The sequence below is a fragment of the Ambystoma mexicanum genome, chromosome 12 (assembly GCF_040938575.1).
Source record: "Ambystoma mexicanum isolate Mex_15411 chromosome 12, UKY_AmexF1_1, whole genome shotgun sequence".
Taxonomy (NCBI): domain Eukaryota; kingdom Metazoa; phylum Chordata; class Amphibia; order Caudata; family Ambystomatidae; genus Ambystoma; species Ambystoma mexicanum.
Window position 1 is genome coordinate 96,218,156 of NC_090936.1, and position 20,018 is coordinate 96,238,173.

General features: G+C 47.6%; 1 protein-coding gene across 2 annotated transcripts in view; it reads left to right on the forward strand.

The window, feature by feature from the left end:
• LHFPL3 (LHFPL tetraspan subfamily member 3) overlaps window positions 1-20,018 on the forward strand; it is an 830,591-nt gene that overhangs the window by 742,373 nt on the left and 68,200 nt on the right. The window lies entirely within an intron of this gene.

A 20,018-nucleotide genomic window follows, 5' to 3' on the forward strand; every position in this document is an offset into this window, starting at 1 on the left:
TCATCTAGGACCGGCTGGCAACCAGACGCACAAAGGCGAGACATGTAAAAGGCCAGTGAGCGGTGTATAGACTGGTACTCAGTGATCCACACATGTCGTCCAAGGCACTAAAGAACAGATCCAAGAAATCCACACTGGACACATTCGCAAAACCAACAAACTCAGGCGAAGCCACCACGCCAATGGCCCCATCACTACAAGAAGCGCAGGAACTCATGAAGGTGGACCAGCAAGTCCTGGCAGAAATAGCAGACCTGAAGATAGCACTAGAGACCAACATAGATGCCATCAGCCTAGACGTAAATCTCCTGGGGCAAGCCTACATAACCACACAGTATGTACGATATGCATATCAGACCAAATAGACATACCGAGGACCTTGTATATGATGGGTGAACTTAAAATAGCCCTCCTGGAATGTTAGGGGGCTCAACAGTTATTTTTGCATTTGAATTTTTTTTAATATAGCGCTACAAACCTTCAGGCATCTGAGCGCTTCTTACACACGATGTGTGGTGCTCATTCATTGACCTCAGAAGGATGAAAAGCTGAGTTTGGCCCTGCCGGGATTCGAACCTGCGGCTCTACCCGCTGTGCTATCTGACCGGCTATTATATTAAGAGAAACATGATAATGACATACTTGCGCCTCCAAAAAGTAGATATAGCACTCCTACAAGAGACGCACCTCACTGATAAGAAACTAACCGCCCTTACCAAAAAAATTGAGTGACACCACCATGGGCTCACCGTACTCAGCATGCGCTTGAGAGGTTTTGATATGGATAGCACCGTCTGTACCATTCAGGGTTCTCAAAACGTTTAAAGACAAGGAAGGCAGGATGGTTGTAGTTCAGGAATTTGTGGAAAAAAGAAAATTAAGTATTATCAACACTTACGCTCCAAACCATGACACTGCAGCTTACTTCTGCTCGCTATACCCTCAAATTGGTCTATAAAAAATTGCACATTAGTGTGAGGAGGAGACTTTAATTGTACGTTAAACCCGGAACTCGACAGATCACACAATAAACACATGCACCCGGCCCTTTTAGCCAAAGCACTGAACATTTTGTTCAAGCGTTTACACTGACTGGCATATGGAGGACCCTTCAGCCGCAAGCCCGCGGATATTCACATTATACAGCCCCGAAAAACATATTTACCAGACTAGATTATGTTTTCACAAGAGAGGAAACCCTAGGAGAATTTATGACAGTGGAATATAAAGCACGTGTACTATCGGACCACGCACCGCTGATAGTCAAATGGCAGATTTTCTCACCTAGGGCACGTATCCCGACCTGGAAGCTCAGGGGTGAATCCTTGAAAGATGAGGTGTTCCTGGAACATTTTAGGAAGGGCATCACAGACTACTGCACACATAAGTTTGTGGGTTTTTGGCAAACACTGGACTAGTGAGGCGCTGGTAGGATTTGATAAGCCACTAGCAGTTGAAAAACTGATCAGACTCTGATCTCTACCTCCTATATTGCTTTTGCTAACTAATGCTAGTAATTTCAGAACACGCTTACGAATCACAAGCGCTTCAATCAATTATATAACATCGTCTGGTACCCAGACCATGACCACCGCCATTGTCGATCCTAGCTCTCCCCTCACTAACGAGGCGCCACTAAATGGCACATATGCGCATAACTGGCAGGCGGACCGGCTGCACAAGCACTATGCACATTCCCCCACCCCCGAGAATGCCAACCACCTCATCAGCCTAGTCACCGGATTCTATATACTTCAGGCAATAGGCACTGTCCATAGCCTCCAATCACACCATATAAGTCACGGCAAACCATCTGTTCAACCAGGGGGCACCAACCAACATGCTAAACGCGCCATACTACTATTCCTACCAGAAGTATCCCTCCACAGCCATATACCTCAACCAGGTGCATTCTCTTACAGAAACGACTAACCAGTCCACTGGCACCCTAATTGGGAGGACCAGCACACTTCACCCGGATGCTCACCCTCAACTCATTTAGGTAAGATCACAGAACGCATCTTCTAAAAGGATTAATTGGAACAATTTTCTAGCCATCCTCCCAACTAACCATAACCTGTGTCCTTCTGCTCTTCTCCCTTGATACATGGCTTCTTCTCCTCATGTTAATCATGTTGCAATTGGCATTTTTAATCAAACAACTGATTTCTTTTGCTCTGTACTTTCAAATATGTTTCTGTCACTCTCACTTATCATCACCTAACATGGTAATTCACCTCTCCTGGGGGCCACAATATGCTTTTACATAAATCATGAATTGTTTTGTTCTACCATGTGCAACTGCCCAATCATGTATGCCTAATGGATGTGAATTGAATATCCAAAATACGATTTGGACATGTATGTCACCTCACTGGGTTTACCAAAACATTAACACACAATATCACCAAAATCACAGCCTTGAAAAAGACTCAGGTTGAAACGCGCGTCGGCTGTGTAAACGTAACATCTGGTTACAAATAAAACAATCTCATGGGTGACAATCACCATGAAAACACTAAAAACCTGACCAATCAATTATTTGTGTAAGCTGTTTTTCAACTGCTAGTGGCTTATCAAATCCTACCAGCGCCTCACTAGTCCATTGTTTGCCAAAAACCCACAAACTTTCCAAACAACCAGGAACCCCGGAGTTGGTTCCTTGACAAACTAGGACGCAGGCAGCAGGTTCAACATAGTCAACAACTGACTAAATAGGTGCGCAGGAGTGAGGGAGTCCCGCCTTTCAAATACTTCACACATAACACTGGGTGTTTAGCATCAGCCAGGACATTATGGGAAGCCTAAAGGTAGTAATTAGAATAGCAATAGCCAAAACAAAAGGAATACAAGCCACAACAGAGAGGGACTTACACAAGAAGGAAACCACACTAGAAGCCATGAACTGCACAGAAGGCATGACTAGGAAGCAGGCCGGGGAAGTTACCTGTCTGAGGCATGAGTGCCTGAAACACTGGGACATGTTAGGCACACTGAATCACAAGAAATACGTAGAAAGACAACACGCAGAGGGGGATAAGCCAGGACGGTTGCTGGTGTGGCTATACAAATCCGAATCCAACGGGATATGATACAAGCAATTACAGGGGAAAATGGTGCAGTATGTATGGCGCAAGAGGAGATAAACAAATGTTTCCACGACTATTACAAGGAACTATATGCTGAGACATCGGAGACACAATGATCCGAGATAGACGAGGCACTGGTGCAGATAGACCTCCCAAAGCTAGATTTAGAGGCAGCCGAAAGACTGGAAGCACCTACAACCAGTGCTTTAAGTGGGCCGGGGCTAGCTGGGGGCAAGTCCCGGCAGTCTCCAGAAAAGGCTCCTGAGCCGGGGCCCTGCTGGGGCTCACCCCTAACTAGCCCCAGCCATGCCGACAACTGAGGCAGCCCGTGTAGCAGCTGCACGGTTACACAAGCTACGTACAGTTGTCAGCACTTCGGATTAGAAGAAAACAAAAGTCATTGCCTTTTCTTTTTTTCTAAACCGAAGTGTGGACACCTGCAAGCAGCAGGTGCAACCGTGCAGTGCGGGCTGCCTGATGCCTCTGTACTCTCAAACAGGAGGAGGGCTGGACTGCCCAGCCCTCCTTTTGTTTCTGAGTAAATAGCCATCACCCAGCATGAAGCCCATGGGCTCCTCACGCTGGATGATGGCTATTTACTTGGAAACAAAAGCAGAGCTGGGCAGCCCAGCCCTCCTCGTGTATCAGAGTACAGAGCCATCAGCAGCAGGCAGCACTTTCATTCAAGGAGCCTGTGGTAAAGCATTGCACCACATGGCTCCTTGAAAGAAAAGGCTGCCTGCTGGGTGTGAGCTGGGGCACACTGGTGTCACACCTTTGGTGCCCCTAGCCCCTTCTTTTGTTTAAAAGGAGGGGCTGGGCGCATGAAGGGCAATAATGCCAGTGCGCCCCAGCTCTGCTTCTTTTAGCAGTCCCCGCCCCTTAGGCGAGGGGGGGCTCTCGATAGGGGGAGTGGCCTAAGCACACCTGTACTTAGGCCACACACCCCCAATGAGGGACCGCCCATAATTTATAATCCCACTTAAAGCACTGCCTATAACTATAGAAGAACTAGAAACCACTATAAGAGGGTTGCCAACTGGCAAGACTCCAGGAGTAGATGTGTTACGCAGCAAATTTTACAAGGAATACATAACAGATGTTACGCCCCCACTGCTAGCAATGCTGAATGAAGCATTAAATACGAGAATCTGTCTGATATTGCTGAGGGAATCCATTTTTATCCCCCTGCTGAAACCAAACAAACTTTGCTACAGGAGGGGAGACCAATGGACTTCAGCGCATTCGCCACAAAAACCGGATTACATGGAGGGCAACATATGCTACCTGCTTCACTGCTCACAAGGTTAAAACAGAAATGGCCAGAAACAGTTAGGGAACTGAAGCAGGAGGAAACGATAGAAACACTTTATATTTCAGGAGGCCACGCGGTATTGAGAATATACAAACTAATGATGTGCCAGCGCGGAGATGTGCTGTCGCTGACCCAGCAAAGCTGGGAACAGATCTGCAGGAACAAATGACAGATAAGGAATGGGATAGAGCGATAATATATCATAAAAAAGTGTCCAGAAATGCGAAACTTCAGTTAATACAGTTATATATAACCCATAGTGTTTATTTAACCCCCAGGAAAATCACGAGATTCAGCAAGGCAACAGAAATAATTTGCCCGAAATGCAGACTGATTAATGCGGATCTAGTGCATATGTTCTGGGCCTGTAGGAAAATCCAACAAGTACTGGGAAGACATAGCTCAGACCCTCGCAAAGGCAGATATAATATTGGATATACGCTCTCCCACAGCCTGTCTGCTCGGCATTTTTGCACAACCGAAGCAGGCAAATCATGCCAGCATATTGAAAGATTTAGCATATATTCTAGCAAAACATAGGATAGCGATTTGCTGGAAAGCACACAAGGGTCTGGAGGTAAGACTGTGGTGGAGAGACCTCCAAAAATGGACTTTGGCAGAGACCGCAGTGTGGCAAGAAGCATCCTGTCTGGGCCAAGGAGAGCAAAATGCAGACCTGGACTCTTGGAGGCTTATGCTTCAGGAACTGATGGCCTTTACACATAACAAAACCCAGGCAAATATAAAGACCCTGACGCCATAGACGAAAGAAAAAAGATAAGCACACATGCTCTGTACAGAATGTAATTTGATGTAATATATGTGGTATAGGTTGGGATGCGGGTGGAGTGAGTTGGGGGTGAGGGGAACAAAAAGCTGACACAACCATTTGTGCATTGTCAAGTGTATTTATGCGAAAGTCTGTAAATTGTGCTGTTGTTAATGAAACACAATAAAAATGTATTTAAAAAAAAGATTGGCAATAGGTTTTTTTGATATAGGCCCTTTTTATTTCACAAGACGCCACTATGTGCCTTATTATTATTTGATGGTCGTAGCTTGCTCCCATCTTAGATTTAGGTTTAGATTAAGCATTTATCTCACCTATTATAAAGTTCAATAAACACCCTTTCACTGTGATCACCTGTGTGTGCCTCCTACCTACGCACCCTCGCACCACATAGTGTTGTGTGGTGGATTAAGGAGTCAGACAAAAGAGTGGCATTTCCAATAAAAAATCCTTATTCAACAGATAAGAAAAGGCCTACCTTCCCCTATCCCTAAAGGGTTGGTCCTACCTAAAAGAAAGATAACTCTGGTGCTTGTCGTCAGGGTGGTTGTCCAAACAAATTGTCTGTCTTCTTTTCACTTCTATCATGCTCTAACCCTACCACTAATGAGAAAAGACATCAACATACAAGGGAATGGTACCAGGTTTAAGGAACTCATGGTGGCAACAAGTAAGACAGACACACGTGATCACAGTTCAGGGGTGTTTATTGAACCCTATATGCAGGGTGGAAAAACGGCTAATCTAAACCTAAATCTAAGATGGGAGCAAGCGTCAACCATCAAATGAAAATATGTCCGTCCTAGTGGCGTTGTGTCAAATAAAAAAGTACCTATACTAAGAAACCTAACAACTAATACAAAAAGGGGTGTGGGATGGTTCTCAAGAAAAGAAAGAGGTGTTCTCAAATCATTAGTCAGGATGCGGTAGCGTGGGTCTCCCTTCCCAACGTTTTGAGCACAGGGTAAGGTGGGATTGTGGAGCAGAGCACACTCGAGCTTTCCCAGCACAAAATGACAGTTCAGTTTTCAGCTATCAGAGCCATCGATGGCCAAGTCTACTTTCCTTTGAAATTCTCCTGCCTTCGAGGGCCTGATGTGTTAAAAATGACCAAAACAAAAGTTCCTTTAACCAAATAAAAGTTCTTTAGGATGATAATGATTCACCCCTGGGTCCCCCTCTTCTGGGCGCTGACCCTTGTCAATTGTTTTCCACAGATCAAATTATACAACAGTTCCTTTATCAATCAACTTTGGGTGATAGCGCCACCCCTGGATCTCCCTCGGTCGGGCTCGGACCCCTCTTGACTTTTATGGGATTTCTCCTCCCTTTGTTTCTCAATGTCTTTTCAAACAGTCCCAGTGGACATCCCTTGACCGGGTACACTTTTGTCAACACACTGTTTCATGGGACTTTAGACTTTGCCCCTCTTCTCTGGCATCCCTCGGTCTGGTTCACTCTTGCCGTCTCATTATTCACTTTTGCTTTTACTTCTGGCTTTTACTTTCGCCAATCTTTGGGGTCACAAATTTTCACCCTTGGATCCTCCTCTGCCGGATTCCGAGCCCTCTCGACTGTTAGCCTCCCTCCACCGGGTTCACTATGACTCTCGATTAGAGTTATAGTGGTTCACTCCTGGGTCACCCTCTTCTGGGCGCCGACCGATCTTTACGGTCACAATTCTACTTTTACACAGTTCACTGTTTGCAGGATTCACTTCCCTTGTTTTCTCTCTATGCAGGATTCACTTCCCTTGCTTTCACAGTTTGTAGATCAAAGTCTTTCGATTAAATAGGGATTTTGCTTGACCCTCAGTATGACCACTTTTGATTTCGATGGCCCCCCTATGGCCTTCTGGTATCTGTTGTTTCACTCAGATGGGGATCGACCAGAGTGTCTCGAGTTAGCACCCATGTGGTGCTGGTTCCTTCTGCAGCTGGTCTCCCAGCAATACTTTTCACAGTTCATTGAATAGTTCCAATTGGCCAGTTTGCGATTCTCTTTCAACACAGCCCGGTTCTTATCAGTTCTCCCCTTGACTCACCGGCTGTGATGAACCGCTTGGCTTTTCCCTTGTCTCTTGTCTGGAGTCAATGCTGGTACCACGAGCACAGGAGCTTCACTCGCTCCTCCCTATCAGCGTAGGCTTGCCCTGTGTACGTTGACATCTGCTGCAAGACACTTGTGCTATTGTTCACGGTCTTAGGCTCTCTTCCTCGAAGGTTCCACGGGTCTTGGAAGAAAAGGGCAAGGTCACTTCTCTCTTCACCACCCTCTTGATTACTGCCGCCTTTCTCCTTCTCTTGAACTGCCGCACCTGATTCGCCGTCTCATCGTGCTGTCTGCCATGCTCGCCTTGCTCATACTGCCCTTTCTTGCTCCACCTTTTATCCCTGTGGGGTATCAGTTGTGTGTGATTCAGGTTAACTGCCTGACTTTGCCTGACCCTTACGTCGGGACATGTCAGATAAACAGTATTATTACAAGTCTGTTGTTTTTTACATCAGGGAAAAGTGTTGGTGTCGGAAAAGGGGAGCGGTAGAGTTTCTACATGTTCTGCGTTGTAGGATGGGAATAAGGTGTTATCGGGAATTATAGTGTTTGCATTGGAAAGGGGAGGAGTTGGCATGTCAGAGTATCCTACAGGACGGGATAGGGAAGATTTGTGAAATGGACGAGAATGACCGGGATGGAGAACAGAACATAGGGGATTGTGGGAATAGTAGTGTTCTGTCCTAGTAGATTGGGTGTTCGCGGCACAATAATTTGTACAAAAGGTTTATTGGATCTGGGTGGGAGAGATTTATTGGGAGGGGTGAGTCAGATGTATTGGAACCTACGTAGGCCTCAGGGATCTCGTCCTCTTTTTCCTTGGTAACATAGCACGTCTCATCTTGGATATCCTCCCAAGCATAACCCCAGTCTCCCTCCCCCAAGGTGATCCTCCCCACTGACCCACCCCCAGGAACTAGATCCAACAGTGATGGCCGTGTCCTGGCCACCTGGATAAGAGATTCCTGGGCTCTACCTGGGAGAATACCCTCAGGTTTCTCACATAGGAGAATGAGTCCCTTCTTCTGGTAAAACTGGATTAGTCTTAAGGGAATGTTCAGCAATCCTTTTGCAATAGCTTCAGATTCAAGAACAGAACAATCCAGAAGGACTCCCTTCTCCTGGTAAATGGTTTCAGTCTTGAAGACAAAAGAAAAGGGCTGGGAGAATGACTCCCTTCTCCTGATAAACAGGATAGCATCTTCACAACAAAAGAGGAGGCCAGGAGAATGAATCCCGTCTCCTGGCAAACTGGTTTCCCTCTTGACAACAAAAGAAAAAGTCAAAATATGAGAGCAGGAGAGTAACTCCTTTCCCCTGGCAATTTAGTTCAATCTTCGTAATGAAGGTTAAGGCAAGGAGAATGACTCCCTTCTCCTGGTAACTGGTAGAGATTACTCCCGGTATCTGCATGGTTCTTACTTTCTTCCACACTGGTACTGTGATGAGGGAGATTACTCTTGATGCATTTCTTACTCTCTATATCTTCCCTATAGTCACTGTGACAAGGGAGATCACTCCCGGTGTAGCTTCCCCTCTCTGTAATCACTGTGATAAGATAGATCACTCCCAGTGCAACTTCCATGGTAATTACTATGACGAGGGAGATTCCTCCTGATGCACTTTTGATTTTCAGACCATTGGATATCACTCCTGAGATACTCTTGACTCTTGATTCTCTGAGTATCACTACTGTGATGAGGGAGATTACTCCAGAGTCTTTCTTGATTGTTATTTCTCTGGCTGTCACCACTACAACGAGGGAGATTACTCCCAATGATTCCTTGACTCTTGGTTTTCTGAATGTCACCACTGTGATGAGGGAGATGACTCCCAGGGCTCTCTTGACACTTGGATCTCTGGATGTCACCACTGTGATGGAGATTACTCCTGGGACTCTCTACTCTTGGTTCTCTGGATGTCACCCTTGACGAGGGAGAATACTCCAGAGGCTTTCTGGACTCTTGGTTCTCTGGGTAGCACTACTGTGACAAGGGAGATTACTTCTGAGGCTTTCTTGACTTTTTGGTGTCTCCGGACCTGCGGCCTTGGGCTGGTGGTGTCAGCGTTGTTGTTGGACTGAACGGTCCACCTCCCAGAGGTCACGGCACCACCCTGACTTCCCCAGCCCCAGCTCTCTGCTGGCTCACGAGACTTCTCTGCGACTTCTACTCTTTCGCATCGTCTCTCCCAAGGACCAACTTCTCTGCACAGCGGATAAGTTCCCAGGTACGAACTTCCTGGGCTTTGCTAGCTTCTCTCTTCTTTCAGTCCATCCTCTGTTTTTATCTCTTCTAGCTGGGCCCACCCCGGTGCAGTGTTATAGTCTGTTGGTTGTTTCCATGAGGCACTCTTCATTCTTCCTCGTGGCCATCTCTTCCCAGTACTTTTAGTAAAAAGTATTTCATCATTCCTCTTTTTCTTCGTCTCAGTGGTGTCAAGTCTCAAGGAAGGAAGGGAGGCAATCTTAAAGTAACACACAGTTTGTACTTTCAGTTGCACTATCTACAGACTTTAGGGTTTTTATGGGTGCAAGGGCAAGAGGGTTAGGGAATTCCTTCATGGAACGGGAGTCCTTATCCCCATGAGAGTCTTTTGTTGTGAGGTCCCGCTTTCCACCACCGCCAGGGGCACTATTGGGTTGTGATCTCACCTCGGTAGCCTCACAGGGAGGGGCTGCTCCTGGGGAGACATGATGAGAACCTGTGAATTGTCTCATACCCCTCCCTCGTGAAATTGCCTTCCCCTTCTAGGTTATGGTTCTCAGAAAAAAATCAAAAAATCAGTTGGGATCCCTAGTTACCTGTTTCCAGTCTCAGATAGGTGGTTCTACGTAAAACCCATTTTCTTCCCATGTGTTATGGGGAGTATGGGTCGAAGAGGATTTACTGGATTTTCCTATTAAGTGGTTGAAGTTGTGAAAATATGTAGCTATTATAACCTCTTCGGGGAGCCCCGGAATGATGGTGGAGTTCATTATAACATTCTCCCCTCTAACAGTGACGTTGACTGGGGTGTTGTGATAATAAACTTTTTCGTCCCCATGAACGCATGTTCTTTTTATAGGACTAACCGGAAGAAGATCATTGGGGTATAACAGATCTATTCTAACAGTTGTTTGCTTACTTCCAGAGCCTATCAAGGCTAAAGTGTGAACCCAATTTACTTTTATCTTCTCCTGGGGCTCTAAAGAACTAGGAGTGCAAAAACAGCTGTCTACCCAGTCCATCTCTTCTTCTGATTTTAGTTCTTTCTCCTCTCAGGAGTCGGCAGACATCCACCTGACTTCCATAGGCTCCTCCCGTTGGTTTTTCAGGCAATTTCTTGCCAGATGTTCTCTTTCACCACAGGAGAAACAGTATATTTTGAGTGCTGCCGGGAACTTAGTTTTTTAATTTCATTTCTATTCAGGACATATCTTTTAGGGTGTTAGGTTTTTCTTCTTCCTTTTGTCACCACTCTCTAACAAAGGGTTTAATATCTTTTGAAGGTTTTGCTAGGGAGACCCTTTTGAGACTATGGCCCTCATTACGAGTCTGGCTGTAACCTGCCGGTTTTTCCGTCTCGGTTACCACCGGACTCGTATTACCATTCTGCCTCCGCGATTCCCGGAATTACCGGGGCATAAGAACCCCGGTGACCCCGGAATTCCGGAGGCGGAATTCGGTAAATCCTCATTCCCATTGAGTCCAATAGGACTCAATGGGAATGGGGACCATGGAAACACTGGCACCATCTCGTGATGGTGCTGGTGCTTCCACGTCTGTCTGCAGGCGGGCGGTGTTAAACCCGCCAGGTCAGACCTGGCGGGAATGACACCTCCGCCTGCAGGACTCGAGATCACCCGGCATGGAAACAACGGTGGTGGCGGGTTCACCGCCACCGTTATTTCCATACCGGGTGACTCGTAATGAGGCCCTATGTGTCATGGCCACTGGTTCCACATCCCAGTTACCTCAGTGGGGGCCCCATTCACCCCTGTGACATCTTTATCCCGAGTATGTCCATGGTCAGGGAGAGGCTGGACCTTACTGGCGCGGAAATGGCACTTCCAGCATTCAGTGTTAGCACCCTTCCAAGATGGCCACCGCATTAAGGACCAGGCAGTGTATCAATATGGCCACTGAGTGCCCCACAAGCTTCAGCCTCTGCAGGTTTCTCTAGTGCACAAGGTCAGTTGACCCAGGGCTATTTAAGCCTCTAGTCGTCAATTCATATCAATATATGGATGGACGACTGTTCATTTCCATATGCCATTGGACTCTGGGAGCTGACAAGCAATCATGACTTAATATCATTGGAAGTGGCCGCCTCTCATATAGGTGGTCACTGTCTGGACGCATTGTTATCTAGAGGAGTATGTACTAAAGTTTTGATCACTTTACCTATTTCCTAGTCTGACCACTCGGCTAGGTTGTTCACTTTTGGACAACCTGACACAAGATTAGTTTCTAGTGTAAATACCCCACAGGCGTGGTTCCATAGATCAAAGGGCTTAGAAATAATTGTCGGCCTAGAAGTAAAAAATGAATTGGAATCAGTGGATGGTGTACAAGATTGTGAAGAGTTCTTTGAATCGTGTACAGCGATTTTGGGGAATATTTGCTCCAAAGTAGCCCCATTGAAGCAGGGGAAGACAAAAAGTACTATAAAATCCTGGTTTACTCCAGATCTTTCCCATTTGCGCAAGTCCCTCAGAGGCATGGAAAATAAGCAGAGGAAACATAGATCCACTTCTAATGCAGAAAGAGGGAAGGAGGTGTCCAAAGATTACCGAAGTGCATTAGGGCTCAATAAATCAACCTAGAGAAATATTTTCCATTATTAACAATTTTGTGCAACCAAAGTGTATATGTTCAACTATGGAAGCTTCCGTGGAACATGCGAATGGGTTTAATACATTTTTGTATGAAAAGATCGAGCTGATCCAAAAAACCATTACTGCAGGCAGTATATCGCTGGCAAAGGGCGAAGTTGGTATTAACGACCACCCTAAAGGTAATTGTCAAAGAGAACCTTCTCTTTTTCAGTAGTCACCAAATAATACATTGTTGGTCTCTTGAAAAATGTGAAACCGACCAATGACCTACTATTCCACATCCATGCACTCCTTTTGTGACACAATTTATCAATAAGTCTTTACCAACTGGGGTTGTACCTCCAGCACTAAAAAGGCTACGGTCTCACCTCTCTTGAAAAAGCCAAATTTGTACCCTGATGAATTGAAAAACTACCGCCCAGTGGCAGGCCTCCGCTGGCCAGCAAATACCCTAGAGAGGAATGCGACCTCTCAATTTCAAAAATACATTGATGATGAATCTATATTGGACCCCTTGCAATCTGGTTTCCGCCCTAGCTTTGGGACGGAAACTGCATTGACAGTGGTGTGGGATGATCTCCTTGAGGTGGCAGATCGGGGATCTGTCCCACCTGGTTATGCTAGATCTCTCTGCAGCCTTCAATACAGTGGTTCACCGTATTTTACTTGGAAGTCTCAGAGAGATCCTTAACATTTCGGTCCAAGCCAGTAAATGGTTTGCTTCTTTCCTTTTGGAGAGACAGCAACTGGTTAAGGTGGGTGGCTTCTCCTCAACCCCCCTTCCACAGGGATGTTGAGTCCCACAGGGGTCATCAATCTCCCCCTGTTATTCAATTTATTTCTGCATCCCTTTATGGATTTGCTTAGAACGCAGAAGGTCAATTTCTACTCCTACGAGGACGACACTCAAGTGTTCATAAAACTAGGGAAAGTGGATGACACCTTTAAGATGGTTGAAAAATGTTTGCTAAATGTGAGAGTCTGATTGTCCTCCAATAGGCTCCTGTTGAATGCCGGTAAAACGGAAGTTGCATTGTTTGGCCCAAAACATCTGTTGAACCATAATAGGTGGCCGGGTCCATCTTGCTTTTTGGATGCAGACTTATTGTTTGCACCTAAAATTAAACATCTTGGCTGTATATGGCAAGAAGATCTAGGATGTACAGCCCAGATGAGTGCAAAGGTTCAATCTGTTTTTTGTACCTTGTGCCTTTTATGACAGGCCCTTCCTTTTATCCTGGCAGAGGACAACCCAGTAGTGGTGGGGCTATGGTGAACACCCACCTAGACTATTGTAATGGACTGTTGGCAGGCATACCATCTACCCAAATGCATTGCATGCAAAAAGCAAAAAATGCTGCAGTTAGGATGATTTTTAAAGTGAACAAGTCTACCCCAATTTCTAAGTTCTGTTGTTCCCTGCACTGGCTCGCAGTGGAGGACCGGATAGATTTTAAAGTTTTATGCCTGGTGTGTAAGTGTGTACACGGCCTGGCTCCTTCATATTCATCTGAAAAAATATGTCAGTATTATCCAGCCCGGCAATTGCGCTCAGGTGACAAGCTGCTACTGAAAATCCCCGGGTCATATCATGTGATTCGAGGCGACCGTAGATTCAGTGTGTATGGCCCCAAACTATGGAATAGACTACCGTAGCAAATCCATGCCTTTAAATCAATATATCAGTTCCATAGGGCCCTGAAAACTCACCTATTTAAATAGCTGTTCAGATAGGTTACAGTATAAACGAATAAGTGGACTTTTTTTTAGCAGTGTAAGTCTTGTCGCATAGCCTGTTACTTGATGGGCGGCTGCTGTTCACTTTCATCTGTGCCCAGATATGATTTAGTTCGTCAAGTGCGCGTAAAAATATTTCAAAATCAAAAGACCACCCAGTCCTGATTTTTCCCCTTTGGATTCTGGGATTTGAAGTTTATCCCCACTTGGAATTTAGGCAAACTACAAGTCCCAGAATTCCAAACAAAACAGGACTGGATGGCTTTCTCGAACATGGCCATGGGAAACCTGAGATCTCTGCTCTGTAAGACAGTATTAATGTGGGCCTTGAAATACAAAATGTCAATATTTGTACAAAGTGCAGCATGAAAGGGTATGCATTGAAGCACATAAACTGTATAGTGGGTTAACATTCCAGCTTCACTTTTTAAACAAACTGTGTGAACCTGGGCAAATAATTGAGTCTCTTCTAATAAAGAACCCTGGCCTGAACAGAGCCAACGTTAATTTCCTCACCTTTTTCTGCCAGTCACCAAAGTACATGAGATATCTAGATTACTGCCACATAGGAGAATGAGTGAACCATTTTACTATGCCCTGTTGTATTATGTCTTGTATAGCACACAGTTTACCATTTTCACAGTTTCTTGGAATTTCAGGATCTGCAGGGGGTGCGGTATGGGGCTAACTTGGGAGCAGGCAAGGTTGCTTTGTAGCAATGTTGATGAGTACAGATAAGAGAAGATAGGACTCTCTTGGGTGTGTAAGTTGTATTCATTTTGTGAGTTGTCTGCAGCAGTGGTTAATGTGCGGTCACGGTTAGTAACGTAAATTGCTTGTGTGATTGTAGTGCATGCCAGAGTGGTGTTTGAGGAGTATGGAGGATTGAGTTTGTGCATCTGTGGTGAGTTAGTGTACTACTTAGGGAAATTTAGTGTGGACACTGTTAGGGAGAATTCTCCTTCTAGGACTAATGTCCCTCACCTAGTGAGTCCCCCAGCAGCTTTGCTGGATTTCTGGAGTTTATTTTTTCCACCTGGTAAGAGTGTACATCTTTTTCCACTCTTACATGTGTTTTGTGTTTTTGTGTGTTTTGGCCTATGTGTTTTTACTCATTGCGTGATCTTGGGCACTGGAGCACACCACTCCAGGTGCCCCTGTTCTTGTATGGGTTACACCGCACCCTCAGTGTAGTAACCCAGGGTTGTCTTTTGGACTTCCCTCTGACTCCATTTCGCTGAGGCAGACTACTGTCCCCCAGAGAAAGGTAAAGTTGCCATTTACTTTACATAGTCATTTTTACCACAGACCGAGTACACCCCATCTTACATGGAGTACTGGAAAGGGCTAATTGGTACCCCTTTTCTGTCTGTACCTCCCTGAGCATTGTTTTGCTCTTTTAACTTTTAGACATGCCTGGTGGCAGTGGTATCTACCCTAACTTTTCTACCGTGATTATATTAGATAAACGTGGTACTGTTCTTGGCTATTATGTTAGCCTCGAACATAAACCCGCTTGACCAAATCGTCTTTCTTTTGGCTCTGATTGGGTTTATTCGGCATTTCTTTTTGTTAAAGTCCTTCTTGTGTTTTACTTTGCGCTGCAAACTAGGTTCGCCTTCTTTGTTCACCGTCTTTTTGGCGGGCTTCTGCAGAGAAGCCCTCCTCAAGGCGCCTGGGTGTCTAGGTGGGCTGAATGTGAGGGAGGGGTGTAGTCACCCCCTGCACAGGGTATCCTAGGAAACCCAAGTCACACTTTGCCATGATTGGCTGAGGTGGTTGTCCCGGCTGGACAACCCCCCTGCTGCGTGATTGACAGCCAGGCTGTGTGAATGGGGGTTTTTGCGCATAAAAGGCAGGTCTCTTGGGCTAGAAGTCAGAGTCGCCTCTGGAACTACAAGGAACCGAAGAGAAGCGGAGAGAACGACGGCTGCTGCAACTACCCCGTCCAGGAGAAGCCCTGCTGCAGTCCTGAGCTATCTACCCTTCGACGACTAAGAGAAGATCCAGTCAGGAGTCTTCTTCACTTGAGCCTGTTGGGGCTAAGTGTGTTTTTGCCCCGGTAGCATTTCATGTCACGGATACGCGTTTATTTAGTAGACCGAACTGTCAAAAAGTGATCGCAACCGTATCCGCGGTATCGTGTTTTGTTCATAACACCGGTTCATTCAAACACAGGGTACTTACCTTGAGACTTAATGTACAAAGTGATTGATTAGTTGTAGTATATTTAACGTGTGGTTTTGTTTAAAGTTTAATAGAGGTGTTGTGTTTATAACTGATGGTTTAAAAATAAATGTACTTATATTTTTTACCTGAAACCTTGAGTCAGTGTTTGCTTGAGTCACAGTAATTGTGGTCCCTTTGTGTAATCTCTGCTACTGCTCATAAACTCTTGAGATAAGCCTGGCTGCTCTGCTACGGCTACCACTATAACTTAGTAGTACAGGCTTGTACCAAAGGTAAAACTTGTATTGCCACCTGTGGTCTTAATCCTGTGTAGTGGTCCCTAAGGGCACTGCACAGGATTCTGCCCAACACTGGTGTAAAGCGGTGAGGATTTGGAAGTAGAGTGATTACACTTAGAGTGCTGCTATTGCTTGGGTTCAACTAACCAACCACAAGGCTAACACCATTAAATCTATTTAACTGAGAAATCATATAAAATATGGAAAACTACACTGAAGAGAGTCTTTTACTCTATACTGCTGAGGTTCTTAGAACCATGAGTAGGGATAAGATTCTCTCTGGTAAAGGAAAAAAGTCTGGACTGGTTGCAAAGTTAATGGGAAAAAGTCTGGAGAGTGGGTCAGAAGGGCCTACCACACCAGCCAATGTGGATTTTGATGTTCTGATTCTGAGAGTGTTAATTTAGAAGAAGTAGATGAGTCCTTGCTAGGAAACCCTACTTCTCCAGCATGGGGTCTGGCATGGATTCACATGCTCATGAATATTCCCCGTCGTCAGGCTGGGAATCCTCGGTAAAGAAAAAATCAGTAGCAGTTTAATTTCTCATCTGTCTTTCTTAGTAGTAACCAATCACTGATCTCAGGGTCATACTGCCCCCAGCCAATGACTGCCCTCTCCCTAAGCCCCGCCTCTGGCAGCCATCCTCAGATTTTTACTGCACGCTCAAGTTTTGGGAGTCCTCGTGCTTTAGCTCTCGAGTTTTTGCTGCGTTTTCGCGCTTTTTCAGGAGATTTTCTCATTTTTTCGGTTTAATCGAGCCTCAAGCTCCACCGTTTCTACTTCCGATAACGGGGTCCCGTTTCGGAATTCTTCTACGCCCCTCAAGTGTGAAGTTTTCGTCGAGTTTACGCTTCTTGGAGGATTCCGGAAGATCTGCGGCCTACCTCAAGGGACATGTCCCAAGACAAGGGAAGCTCGACGCCCGGATGCAAGCTGTTCAAGTGCTGCCCTAGATGCAGATTACAAAACGTTTTCAAGGAGGACGAGCATTCGCGATGTCTCTACTGCCTTCATGAGGACAAGACGCACGTGGAGAAGGACTGTGCGTCCTGCAAGAACCTTTCAGAACGGACCAAACAAGATCGTCGTTCCCGCCTCACCGCCTGGCTGGAGAAGGGCACAGCAGGTGAGAAGGCGAGGAAAAAGTCTGAGCGGGCTTCTAAGTCCTGTGAGGGCGCCCCGGCGACTGGGGCCCAAAAGAAGGCAAAGCACCGCGAGTCCGCGGGCACCGGGAGCGCCGAAAGGTTGGGCTCTTCGGCTGCCAGGCAGGGCGCGACTTCCCCGGCACGTTCAACCACGAGCCAGCGCTCTGGTTCGGGGAAGAGGAAGCCCGAGAACCCGGGTAAGCTGCTGGAGCGACCCCGGTCGATCTCGAAGGGGGAGCGAGGCGCTGACCCTCCCCCCAAGGCGAAGGCCCAGGACGCACCTAAGGTGGTGAGGGCTTTGATCCAGCCGGCAAAGGCCTCTATCAAAGTGGTCGCTGCGACCCTGGCGAAGCCGGCTGAGACTATGCCAGGGGAAACGGCCTCTGGGCCCAGAGTATCCCTGCCACAGCGGAGGGAATCCTCTTTCCAGCCCATCGTTAAGACCCCCGTGAAGTCCCCGACAGACAAAGAAGGGGGGGGCGGTGGCCATTACAGACTCGGAATCAGCCTCTGAGGAGGAGCTGGTGGAAACTGAGAAGGGCCTCAGCGAGAGGTTCATAGGCCTCAACGAGAGGTTCGAGAAGGTTCGATCCCAGGGGACGGTCCCCGCTGACGTGATCGAAGATAGCGGTGATGGCGACGAAGAGGGCCCAGTGGGGCAGCCATCTGACGCCACCTCGCTTTCCTGCAGAATTTGTAAGGCGTCCGCCCTCTTGTCGTCAGGTAGGAAGTCTAGCAGGGGAGCTATCTTGAACCAGAGCTCCCTGTCGTAGCGGGCCACGATCGCTAAAGCATTGGCCGCCTTAATTGTCGTCGCCGCCGACGAGATGACTCGTCGTCCCATGGAGTCCAACTTCTTGCCCTCGCTGTCCGGCGAGGAAGTGGAAGTTGAGGGCAAGAAGTTGGACTCCATGGGACGACGAGACGGCCTGGGCCCTAGAGATACTTCAACAACGACGGCCCTTTCGGACCTCCGGAGGCAGACAGGGTGCCTCCAAAGGATCCAGCAGTGGCTCCTCCACATACCGCCAGGCGGCCCGCTCCTCTTCCCAGGAGACCTACAGAGGTCGCGGCAAGCAAGGGGATCCCGCCGTCGTCGCCTAGGAGGCCAAGGTGGCAAGGCCGCCTCCAAGCAAGACTGAGGCCGTGTCGTCGGGCCCCCACTGAAGCACCCCGGTGGGAGGCCGGCTGACGAAGTTAGTCAGCGTGTAGGAGTCCATCTCCACCGACCGTTGGGTGCTGGACACCCTGGCCAACGGGCACTCGCTGGAATTCCAAAAGAACGGCCCTCGCATTCCTCCCGTGGCCAGGAAGGAGAATCACGTCCCTCAACTGCTGTTGGAGGTAAGGGTGATGCTCAAGAAAGGTGCCATCGAGCTCGTCCCCAGGAGGCTCCGGGTCTCCGGAGTGTACTCAAGGTACTTGCTCGTCCGAAAGAAGACACGCGGTTGGCGCCCCATCCTGGACCTGCGTCGGTTAAACAAATACATCAAGGCGCAGAAATTCAGGATGGTCACCCTCCAGCACGTGCTGGGACAGCTGGAGGAGGGTGACTTCCTATCGTCTTTGGACCTGGAGGATGCTTACTTCCACATCCCCATTCTAAAAGGGGTTCGCCATCAACTACCCCAAATCCCAGCTGATTCTGTCGCAAGTAGCACTGTTTCTGGGAGCGAAGCTCGATACAGTGGGGCAATTGGCCTCCCTGTCAGAAGAAAGGACCAAGACCATCCTGGGCAAGGTGCGGCGACTGCTAGCCACGGAAGTGGCCAGAGTGAGGTCCATCAAGTCCCTCCTCGGGATGATGTCCTCATGCACCTATCTTGTACCCCTTTGCAGACTTCGGATGCGTCCGCTACAGGAGTTCCTCGACGCCTGCTGGTTTCAGGCAACGGGCTGCTTCGAGGACAGGATCCCTCTCGACGAGGAGTTCCGCCGGGCGATCCTATGGTGGGGTACTCGTGCTCACCTCACTACAGGCACAGACTTTCAAACCCTGGCGTTTCAGGAGACAGTGACGACGGACGTCTCTCTGGAGGGTTGGGGGGCCCACACCGGAGATCTCCACGCAAGAGGCCTTTGGCTCCCGGAGGAGAGGTCTCTCCACATCAACATTCTGGAGCTCCGAGCAGTGTTCTGGACGCTCAAGTCGTTCCTTCCGTCCCTCAAGGACAAAGTGGTGAGGATCTTCACCGACAACACCACCACAATGTTCTACATACGGAAGCAGGGGGGCACCAGATCCCCAGCCCTATCCAAGGAGGCCCAGGATCTGTGGCATTGGGCCGTCGCGGAGGGGATGTTTCTGGTTCCCTTCCACTTGGCAGGAATAAAAAACACCATCACCAACTCACTCAGCAGGGATCTGCGCTCGTGTCACAAGTGGGAACTACGGCAGGACCAGGTGGATCGGCTCTTTCGACGATGGGGCAAACCCCAGATCGACCTTTTCGCGATGGCGACGAACTCCAAGTGCCAGAGGTTCGCCAGCAGATTCCCGCAGCCGAGGAGCATGGGCGATGCTTTCTCGTTCCCCTGGGACGGCCCTTTTCTATACGCGTTCCCTCCATTGCCGTTGCTGCTCCGCCTCATCAACCAGCTC